Below are 11,701 nucleotides of genomic sequence, written 5' to 3' on the forward strand. Positions count from 1 at the left end.
CCGATTGCCAATTCTTGAAGTCAGGAAGGAATTTATTTTTCCCCTTATGAGATATCATTGAATGATATGATTCTGGTGTTTTTTGTTTGCCTTCCTCTGGATCAATAAGTAATTCTAGATATAGGATAAAGTATCTGTTGTCTAAATTTAGCATAGGTTGAACTTGATGGACGTACGTCTTTTTTCAACCTCATCTACTATATAACTATGTAACTATACCAATATGGTGAATGTCACGGTAGACCAGAGCTTTTAACACCAAAATACCTGGATCCTTTGATTGAGCAAAGCAAGAGATAAAATAAATTGTGATTTATTTACAGAATGAACATACACGGCTTAGTTTACAAAAAACACTTGAAATACACTTACTGGGACGGGGCAAAACAAAATCTCCTATTCCTGGAACAAAATCTTTAGAAATAGAGTCTCTAGGCACAATTTCCCAGGAGCGGGAGTTGTGCACAAACAGAGCCAAAAACATTCTTTGGATAGTGGCACCTCTTGCAACCACTGTTTCTCCTCCGCAGCGGCTTTCTTCGTTCTACCACCGTAGAATTGGTTCTGGATTCCTTTGTTCTTACGAACTCTTGACTTGGGTTACGATGTTGCAAAGTTTAAAATCAAGGTTAGATTAATCTGATAGATAGCGCTATAACAGCATGAAACGCGTGGAAGGAGAATGGTTTCTGTTTTGTCCCCAGTATGTTCCCAGTATGTCATTTTTCACAATGTGGTTTAATAAATTTTCTTTTATTTTTATTTTAACCCGGTGAGTTGTGAGTGCTTGGGCGTGTTCGAATTGTCTACCAATCTTTCACAGCATTCTTGACTCTGCCTCTCGATTGTACAGACCCACAGCAACAGGGCAGGACTAGAATCTGCTCTATCGTCGGTATACAGTATGGGGGAAACAGCGTGTGACACTTCGGATACGGCGCGTTACTCTCTGGACCGGAACGACAAGAAGATTGCAATATTGAGCAGGACCTCAGAGGTAATTTATTATTATTTACCCCTTGGGTGGATATCCCTGCCAGCAGTTGTTACAGAGCATGCCAGCTCCATTCGTTTCCACTGAAGTCCATACGCATCGTCACACAATCATCAGCTGTTTCTTGATACCATATACCCCTGTATGTGAGGCTGCTGATAACACGCCACTCAGTATTTCATACATTGCTATACACGGTTACAAATCCCCTCCTTGTTAGCCGGGATTCAAGGCATTTTTAGACCTGCGAATGGTCTATATATTTTTTCTAGATGAATCTGACTCCCGATCGGCTGCAGGGATTCTTATGCAGTAAGAATCCCTATCTGTAACCTCTGCAACCAATCTCGTTCGTGGGAATAATATTCCCACCTATCCCAGAGTTGCCCATACTTGGCAAACTTGGCAGAGGGGCTTCTTAGTTTGCTAAGGGCATACGCGAACCTTGCACCTTTGCCGCTTAGCATACCAGACCAAGCCCACTTACCTTGTGACATTTTGTCTGAGCTGGCCGGACATCTGGGCCATTTGCTGGACATTTACTAAGATGGGGCTACTTGTATTACCTCTCCCCACTTCACACTTTAGTCGGCTAACTCTTTTCAACTACTGACTTTTTCAGACACTTTGGAACAATTTTAAACATTCAAAGGTTCCTTTATTATTGGCTACGGTGAATTTGCTATACAGAAAACAACCATCGCCATTATGCACCACCAATTAGCTGCAACGGGCAGCTATTTCAATGCGCAAACCTGCCTCCACGCTCACGGACCTGACGAAGCATGTACCAGTGTGAAACGAGTAGCCCGATGAGCGTGGACACTATTTGGACATTGAAGGCTTCTGTAGTCACCGGCCTGAGAACAACTCCCCCCCCCTGAAATCCGGATGCGGCGGACAGCGGGGTATATCGCAGCAAGGAGACCGGAACAGCCACATTGACTACCATACTCCACAGTGTGAGTGTCACGGCAACTTGTGAAGGGTTATAATATACACAAAATCTCTGGGTTGTATTGAACACGACTAGGATATGATAAATTAAGTTTATTCCTTAAAATAGGTGAACACACAAGATTGCAAAAAAAGCATACAGAATATAGCACTTACATGGGATGGGGCAATGAAGCAATCAGGTACATGATTGGCAATTCATCAAGGTAATCAGGATTCTTCCAGATGTTCAAACGAAGACAAAACGAAGACACTGGGAAAAGGGCTTACACTCGTTTATATGGGATTCAAGCCCTATACCCTAACATTGGGTACCAGGTATTGGTTAACAATTACCTGCACCCAATCACCCTTTGCCAGCTAATGTGGGAAGCATTGTTGGACCATGCCCCCAGTTAGTTGGCACATGTGCACATTCTTCACTTGAGGTCTCATTTCCCTAGCCCCACACTAAAGAAAGGGCGCCCTAACGTCTACCACACGTGTATCTGGTCAGGAAATCCTTTGTCTGTAAGTGTGAATTACAACACTTACAGACCACTCAAGCTCTGCTTTTCTCTGCCCTAGTATACACAATCGGAGTGGTGAAGCTTTTGATCAGGGGCTCTGTTGTAGACAACTGGTCGCCCCCCTGAGCATTAACATATAGCAAAGCAGTTATCTTTCGTGGGCTTTTATACCAGACCCAAAAGACAGTACATTTCTTAATATTTAAACATCAAAAGAAGAGAAGTAAATCTCAATATGGGTGCTTCTAAAGACAAAAAAGATGGCAGCAATATAGCTGATAGCCGGGATTTATAATAACCATGATACCCATATAATGTGTCTGAGGAAAATATGTTGCTCTCAATAAAGCCTAATAAATAGACCCAATAGAATAATGGGGAACAGTCTGTACAAGAAAAACAGAAGCAAGCCCACATATGAGTAAACTAACCCCATAGACCAAGTCAGATACCCCTGGGTCTAAAGGCTGGAGCACTACAAAATCTCCACATGCACAATATAAACATTAAAGGGAAAGGAAAATTAGAATAAACTCCCATATGAACTCCTTGAAGGTCTCCAATATTCCCAAAGGTAGCGTGCATCGATCCAATAAGTAACAACAGGAACAAACAAAAAATGATAGCGCACTGCAAAAGAAGGGCTGGAGGCAAAGCTGAAAAAATAAAAATGCTTTAATGGATGTGCATAATAGCCGAGGCTAAAAGAGGAACAAAAAGAAAAAGGACTCCCCTAATGCGTTTCATGCCTAAATGGCGCTTTATCAAAGGGTATCCTCCGTTTATAAGTGCCTACCTTAAATAGCAAGCCCAATGCGGAAGTGGTTTCGTGCCAAAAACCATCCATGACGTCAGATGGTAAGGGACTGGATAGTGAGCTACGGAAGCACAAAGGGGAAAAAACACCTCTGCATTGGGAAGCAAAGTTATGTAATCACTGACAGCATATCAGAAAAAACGAGGCTAATATAACATAACAAAAAATAAAAAACAACATTTAACAACTACAATATGAAGAATAGAATATATATAAATAAAGAAATATAATTTAAAACAAGAAACAAGAAAAACAACATTAAAGTGGTATAAACAAAATCTAAAAACGGAACACATAGTAACCATGGTGACCTCTATTTTTTTAAAACATTTATGAAAAACAGATGATAATAATAATAATGTTAATAAATAATGAAATATAATTCCATAAATAACCCAATAGATAATCCTAAAACTAGATATATAAGGCAATGTATAAAAGAAATATATAAATATGTATGGATATCAAAGAAATACTAAAAATGATATCCACCTAAAGAACATCTATAATAAATGAATAATATCTATTGACTAAATCAAAAAAAGGGTGATATATAAACATAAGGTAATGTGAGAGATACATGAAACAGAAGATTGTGAATATAATAAATGAAGATAAAGTGAATCAATAAAAAATATATATACAGTATGTACAGTGTTCGACAAAACCATACATTTGCACGCCCCGGGCAAGTGGATTTAACATCGTGGCGAGCTCCTATTGGCTCAAGCAGCACACGTGTGGTACTACAGTAGGTGGCGAGTAGATTTTTTGGTGATTTGTCGACCACTGAGTATGTATATCTATAACAAGTTTATAAACCATCATATTATGGCCAAAAAATCAAAAATATGTGCGTAGCTATAAAAATAAACAAATATAAACATAGAATGATAATACTATAATCTATATCTATAAAAAATGAATAAGTTCCCAATCTTGATTAATTCCAGCCGGAAATAAAGAATCCATACTATAGATCCAGAACATCTCACGTCTGTTGAGCATGTTTAACCTATCACCCCCCCCCCCCCCCATGTAGGAAGGGAAACATGCTCAACAGCCGAAAAAGAGAAGTTCTGGATCCCACCCATAGGACACTGTGTAAAGTGCCTAGAAACCGGATGTAAAATGGTGTGTTTTTTAATGGCCCTTACATGTTCTATAATTCTAAGTTTTAAATGTCTTATCGTGCGGCCAATGTAGTGTCTGCCACAGTCGTAATTCAACATATAAACAATGTAACTAGAATTACAATTGATAAAAGTATTGATTTTTATGTTTCTTTTAGTTATAACAGTTTTAACATATGTAATAGGAACCGTATATTGGCAGACCACACAATGGCCACACTTAAAAAAACTTTTGGTATGTTCGAAATATGTTTTTGATGATGTGAATCTGTCATGGGAGACTCCTGTGGCGGGTAGGATCTCGGTGGCCAGAACAGCAGGAGCATAGTAGGGGTCACAATCAGAGGTCCGAGGCAGGCGGCAGATAGCACAGCCAGGTAACAAGCAGAGGTCCAAGGCAGGCAGCAGATAGCGCAGTCATGGTAACAAGCAGAGGTCGGCAATGAGGAGACTGGAACAGGACAGGGGGGCAGGAACAGGTCTGGGAGCAGGGGCTAAGACCGGGGAGCAGGGACTGAGACCAGGGAACAAACAGGGACAAGCCAGATTACCAGCAAGGGCCTTAACTATGAACAGAATCAAATACAGGACTGGTACAGGAACAGATCAGGATCAGAGACAGAAGCATGTGCATACGAATCTGACTCAAACCAAAGGCAATGAACCAAACAGGAAGCAGAGGCTATAAAGAACAGAGACAGGAGCAACAAGAAGACAGACAGACAGAGGAACCGCAGAGCACACAGAAGGCAGCAGCACACCCGGTGGACAAAGAAGAACTATGGCTAGGCAGAAGGTCTAGGAGACCATGACAGAATCAAATAAGCTAGGTGACAAAAAACCTGCCAATGACTTAGCCTTTCTGAAAACCATTTTGGGTCCCTCATTAACAATATTGGCAAGATCCATGTCCAGTTTCAGAGTGTCCCAATGTTTGTAAATAATATTTCTAATTAAGTCAGCTTGTCTGGATTGATGTGTAATGAAATATGAAGTATTGGGATTCCCCTTCCTCCGAGAAGTACCACGATTAGAAAGAAGATCACCACGATTTAATGACCTAACCCCCTCAAGGGCCTCTATAATGTGTGAATGTTTGTATCCCCTCATCAAAAATAAATTAGCTAGGTCCCTAGATTGTGTCTCAAAAGACTCTTGAGTGGAACAAAGTCTTTTTAATCTTACAAATTGACCTTTTAAGATGCCTGTGACAGGGTGAAGTCAACCCCTATCAGTTATGCCTGGGAAACATATGTCTGAGTGCTTCATCCAGCACTCATAAGGGTTAACTCAGGTGGAAGCTAGCTAATCATGATGTAAGCTGACACCTGAGAGCCAGCAAGGTAGATAAGGATCTTGTTACCAGCAGTAGCTGCCTGTGTCAAAGGAGAGCACATGGATAGATGTGCTGATAGCCAGAAGGATACAGCACACTACTTACTGCAGCCAAAGTAAGATTTCTTTCATTTGTTTGCATGACTGCTTAAAAAGACTCTTACGGTTTGGGTATGGTTTAGCCAGCCATCCTGCTAGCTAGGACTGCTGTGTTAGTCAGTTTTCTCCCAACGTGGAGCAGGATTTATTTGCTTAAAGGGACAGTGTACCCGCATGTTATGTTGCTGTGGAGAAATAAAGTCACTGAACGTTTTCATTTATCCTGAAACTACACGTGTGGACTGTTCCCTGACCTCAGCTACAGGCCGTCCTGCCACAGGTGGTGTCAGAAGTGGGATGTTGGACGGGCCCTGTATCTGAAGGGCCACACACACACACAGACGGGGAAAAAAAAAATGGAGACAATTTTTTCTCAGTTCCTTGAGCAACAGCTCCAGCTAGCAGAGAAACAAGTTGAGCGACAGGCCCAGCAAGATGAACGACAGGCCCGGCGAGAGGAAAAGCTACTCCAATTGCTGGCCGAAAGCCCAGCCCCAGGCAGACCAGGGATTCCAAATAACCCACCGGTGATGCTGCATAAAATGAAGCCAAACAAAGAGGCATTTCTCCTCACTTTTGAAAGGGTAGCCATGGCCCACGGCCGGACAGTTGATCGCTGGGTAACGACTCTGGCTCCACTCCTCATAGGGGAAGCTCAGGCAGCCTACCAGGCTCTTCCAGCAGACGAGGCCATGGACTATCAGCAACTAAAGGCTGCTATTCTGAATCGCCTAGGCCTCACTCCAGAGACCTACCGACGGCGGTTCCGGACAGTCAAATATACAAACAGAGACAGACCCCGGGTCGTAGCCCACCGCTTAGTAGACTTATGTACCAGGTGGATACAACCAGAAAAACATGACAAGGCAGAGATCCTTGAACAGTTTGTGCTCGAGCAGTTCATACAGATACTGCCCCGCTCCTCCCGCTCCTGGGTATAAAGACACGCTGCATTTTCCCTGGATTCAGCGGTCCGCTTGGTGGAAAACTTCCTGGGCGACGACACCCAACAGGATAGCTGGGAACGGCCGGTGCAAACACCAATTGCTTCCGGTGATGCTAGAGGCAGGAGAGCAGACAATCAAGGGGTCTACAACCCGCCAGCTCGGGAGATCCAGTCAACCCGATCGGAAGACCCTTTCCCATCTCGGAGGGTTCCTGGTACAAACTCCCGCAGAGACGCCCATCCTGGGTCCGAGGCCACTGGATCACTCAAGGGAGGCCGCCACCCACAGTATTCCCCGAGAACCTGGACTCCTGTCACCCACCCGGTGGAGAGGATAACCCCACCAACCAGAAGGGAGGACCCCATCCAACAGCGGAGAGGTCCAAACACCGAGCCCCGTCGAGAGCTTCCGCTGACGACCGAGGTTGCGGATTCAGGAGATGATGAGATGGACTGTTCATATGGCAGAACCACTGCCACAGCTTGTCTCTGAGGGGACACAATCCGTGGTTAGTCCCAGCATCTCTGGAGGGGACAAAAGTAAACGCCATGCTGGACTCGGGCTCTGGAAAAACCCTGATCCTAGAGGGCCTAATTCCAAGCAATAGACTATCTTATGACTCTCCTTGGAATATTGAGTGTATCCATGGGGATACAAAGAGATACCCGACGGCGAACGTTCTACTGCGTATCCAGGATCAAGAGGCTAGCCTACTAGTGGGAGTTGCTCCCTGGCTACCTGCTCCTGTTCTACTTGGTCGAGACTGGCCCTACCTCTAAACATTGTTGGCCCCTACTCCTACGGAGCCTACTTCTCTGGTACTGGAGAAGCCCGGAGGTTTGTTCCCTTTTTCCCCAGAGATTTTTCCCCGTAGACACCATGTACCAAAGACACGTAAACAGAGACGTGCGGAAAAAGAGGACTGGTTAAGAAAGGCTGGGACTCTTGGTAACATTAGTCAGCCCAAAGGACTGCAGGTCATGGCCGGGGATGACCAGGGTGGGGAACAGATAGATACGGGAATTTTGCCAGACCTGGATCTTCCTGACTTCCGTCAGAGGCAGAGGGAGGACCCAGCTCTGGCTAGACAATATGAGAAGGTGGTACAGGTCAACAACAAGATAATGGATGAACAGGGTGTAAAAGTGTTTCCACATTTTGAACTGTTGAATGACATTCTATATCATGAGAATAAGGTTACACAAACAGAGGAGGTCATTCGACAGATGCTAGTCCCTAAAGGGTTGATTAAAACGGTGTTCACCCTAGCCCATAATCTCCCATGGGGTGATCATTTGGGCAGAGATAAAACCACGGACCGCATCTCGTCCTGGTTTTACTGGCCAGGCATACATGGTGACATCATGAAACTATGTGAGACATGTCCTGAATGCCAGTTAACTAGCCAAAAAGGACAGAAGCCGGCTCCCTTGGTTCCTCTGCCCTTGGTAGCCGTCCCATTCGAGAGAATTGGGGTAGATCTGGTCGGACCTTTAGAACCCTCTGCGAAGGGACATAAATTTATACTCGTTGTGGTAGATTATGCCACCAGATATCCTGAGGCCTTCCCTCTGAGATCAGCCACTGCTAAACAGGTTGCTCATAGGCTGTTAGAACTGTTCTCTAGGGTAGGACTTCCCCAAGTAATGTTAACTGACCAGGGAACAAATTTCATGGCAAAGTTAATGCAGGATGTCCTAAAGTTATTGGAGGTAAAATCGGTCCGGACCTCAGTCTACCATCCTCAGACTGATGGATTGGTAGAGAGGTTTAACCGTACTTTAAAAACCATGCTTAGGAAGTTTTTGGACACTGAAAAGCGAGCTTGGGATGAACTTCTCCCTTTCCTGTTGTTTGCGGTACGAGAAGTTCCCCAATCATCCACAGGCTTCTCCCCGTTTGAGCTTCTATATGGACGCCAACCTCGGGGTATTCTCGACCTACTGAAGGAATCCTGGGAGGAGGAGCCTTCCCCCTCCAAGAATACCCTTCAGTATGTCATAGACCTTAGAAACCGCCTAGACATGATAGGTCGGTTTGCTAAGGAAAACCTCAAATCTGCTCAAGAACGTCAAGAGAGGCAGTACAACCAAAATGCTCGCTTGAGGGTCTTCCAACCTGGGGACCAAGTGATGCTACTACTACCGACATCAGAGAGTAAACTCCTTGCGAAGTGGCAGGGTCCTTTCCAAGTTCTCCGCCGCACCGGGGAGGTGAACTATGAGATCTCTCAACCAGGGTCCAGGAAGGGTAAACAAATCTACCTCGTGAACCTCCTGAAACCCTGGAAAACGATGAGATCGCTGTTCATCCACCCTCGGGAAGGAGAGACGGATTTGGGCCCGCAGCTTCCAAAGGGTAGTACGTACAATGACCATTAGGTTCCCATGGGAGGGCAGTTAACAACGGAACAAAGGTCAGACCTACTAGAATTATGTGACCAGTTCCCAGATGTTTTTTCGGAGCTGCCAGGGCAGACTAATTTAGTGTCCCATAGGATTGAGACAGAACCTGGCGTAAAAGTACGGTCCCGTCCCTATAGATTGCCAGAGGGCCGAAAAGACCTGGTAGAGAGGGAGATAATAGACATGTTGGAATTGGGCGTGATCGAGGAGTCCCACAGCGAATGGTGTAGCCCTATCGTGTTGGTCCCTAAACCAGATGGGAAGGTGAGGTTTTGCGTGGATCTGCGAAAGGTAAATGCTGTATCCAGATTTGATGCATATCCAATGCCTAGGGTGGATGAATTGCTTGACTCGCTTGGGAAAGCAGAGTATATCTTTACCCTAGATCTCACGAAAGGATATTAGCAGATATCTCTAGCGGAAGAATCCAAATGCAAAACTGCCTTCGCCACCCCTCTCGGGTTATACCAATTCGTCACTATGCCATTTGGGTTACATGGGGCTCCAGCCACATTCCAAAGGTTAATGGACAAGGTACTACGTAGGATGACGGCATATAGGGCATATGCCGCGGCCTACTTGGATGACATTGTCATCTATAGCAGACACTGGCAGTCTCATATAAAAAGGTTAAGGGCAGTCCTAACATCCTTAAGAGAAGCAGGGCTCACTGCAAATCCAAAAAAATGTGCCATGGGTAAATCCACTACAAAGTACTTGGGCTATGCCGTTGGGGGAGGGATAGTAAGGCCACTAGCTAGCAAGGTGGCCACCATAAAGGAAGTCCCCACCCCACAGACAAAGACACAGGTCCGCTCCCTTTTGGGGTTAGCAGGGTATTACCGGCGGTTTATCCCCAATTTTTCAGAAATATCTGCACCCCTAACAGATCTGACAAAAAAGAGTGCCCCGACCCAAGTTAAATGGTCTTGGGAGTGCCAAGACGCCTTTGACATGCTTAAAAAGTGCCTGTCAGAGGGCCCCGCTCTTCGGAGCCCAGATTTTAATGAGCCCTTCATCATCCAGACGGATGCCTCAGAGGTAGGACTGGGAGCAGTGCTGTCTCAGCAATTTGATGGTGTTGAACACCCCATACTGTTCATCAGCCGGAAGCTGTTCCTAAGGGAGGTGAGGTATTCCGTTATTGAGAAGGAGTGCCTCGCTGTAAAATGGGCAATTGAGGCCTTGAGACATTATGTCGCCGGAGTACACTTCACCCTGGTCACTGACCATGCGCCCTTGAAGTGGTTAAACACCATGAACGACACAAATCCAAGGTTGACCAGGTGGTATATGGCCCTCCAACCCTTCTCTTTTGATATTCAGCATAGACCTGGAAAAGACCATGGAAATGCTGATTTTTTTGTTAAGAGAAGGAGTGGAGGGTCAGGCTTCAGCCGTGTGGGACACTAGCCACACACAAACAGGGGAGGTATGTGACAAGGTGAAGTCAACCCCTATCAGTTATGCCTGGGAAACATATGTCTGAGTGCTTCATCCAGCACTCATAAGGGTTAACTCAGGTGGAAGCTAGCTAATCATGATGTAAGCTGACACCTGAGAGCCAGCAAGGTAGATAAGGATCTTGTTACCAGCAGTAGCTGCCTGTGTCAGAGGAGAGCACATGGATAGATGTGCTGCTAGCCAGAAGGATACAGCATACTACTTACTGCAGCCAAAGTAAGATTTCTTTCATTTGTTTGCATGACTGCTTAAAAAGACTCTTAGGGTTTGGGTATGGTTTAGCCAGCCAGCCTGCTAGCTAGGACTGCTGTGTTAGTCAGTTTTCTCCCAACGTGGAGCAGGATTTATTTGCTTAAAGGGACAGTGTACCCGCATGTTACTGTATGTTGCTGTGGAGAAATAAAGTCACTGAACGTTTTCATTTATCCTGAAACTACACGTGTGGACTGTTCTCTGACCTCGGCTACAGGCCGTCCTGCCACAATGCCCTTTTTAAGGGGTCTGGAATGATCACTATTAAACATTAAGAAAGCATTGCGGGAATTAGGCTTCCTATAGATGTCTGTTTGTATGGTTTTGTTAATATCAATGTACAGCAGTATGTCCAAATAACAGATGTGTTGGAAATTAATATCATAAGTAAACGTGAGATTATAATCATTAATATTTAAAGTGTTAAAAAAAGAATCAAATTATAAAAAATCACCATCCCAAATAAAAAGCAAATCATCAATATAACGTCTATAAAATGTAATGTGCTCCCTAAACAAATTGTGATCACCATAGATAACGATAGATTCCCAAAAGCCCATAAACAAATTAGCGTAAGAAGGTGCAAACGAAGTACCCATGGCCGTGCCATTAAGTTGTAAATAAAACTGTGAATCAAAAGTGAAATAATTGTGAGTTAACAAGAAAGAAATAGCTTCTAATAAAAAAGTGCTCAGTGAAGTGGATAAATTGGATAGATGGAGATAATGCTGTACTGCCGCAATCCCATGTTCATGCTGAATAATACTATAGAGTGACATAACATCCATA

The sequence above is a fragment of the Ascaphus truei genome, chromosome 8 (assembly GCF_040206685.1).
Source record: "Ascaphus truei isolate aAscTru1 chromosome 8, aAscTru1.hap1, whole genome shotgun sequence".
Lineage (NCBI taxonomy): Eukaryota > Metazoa > Chordata > Amphibia > Anura > Ascaphidae > Ascaphus > Ascaphus truei.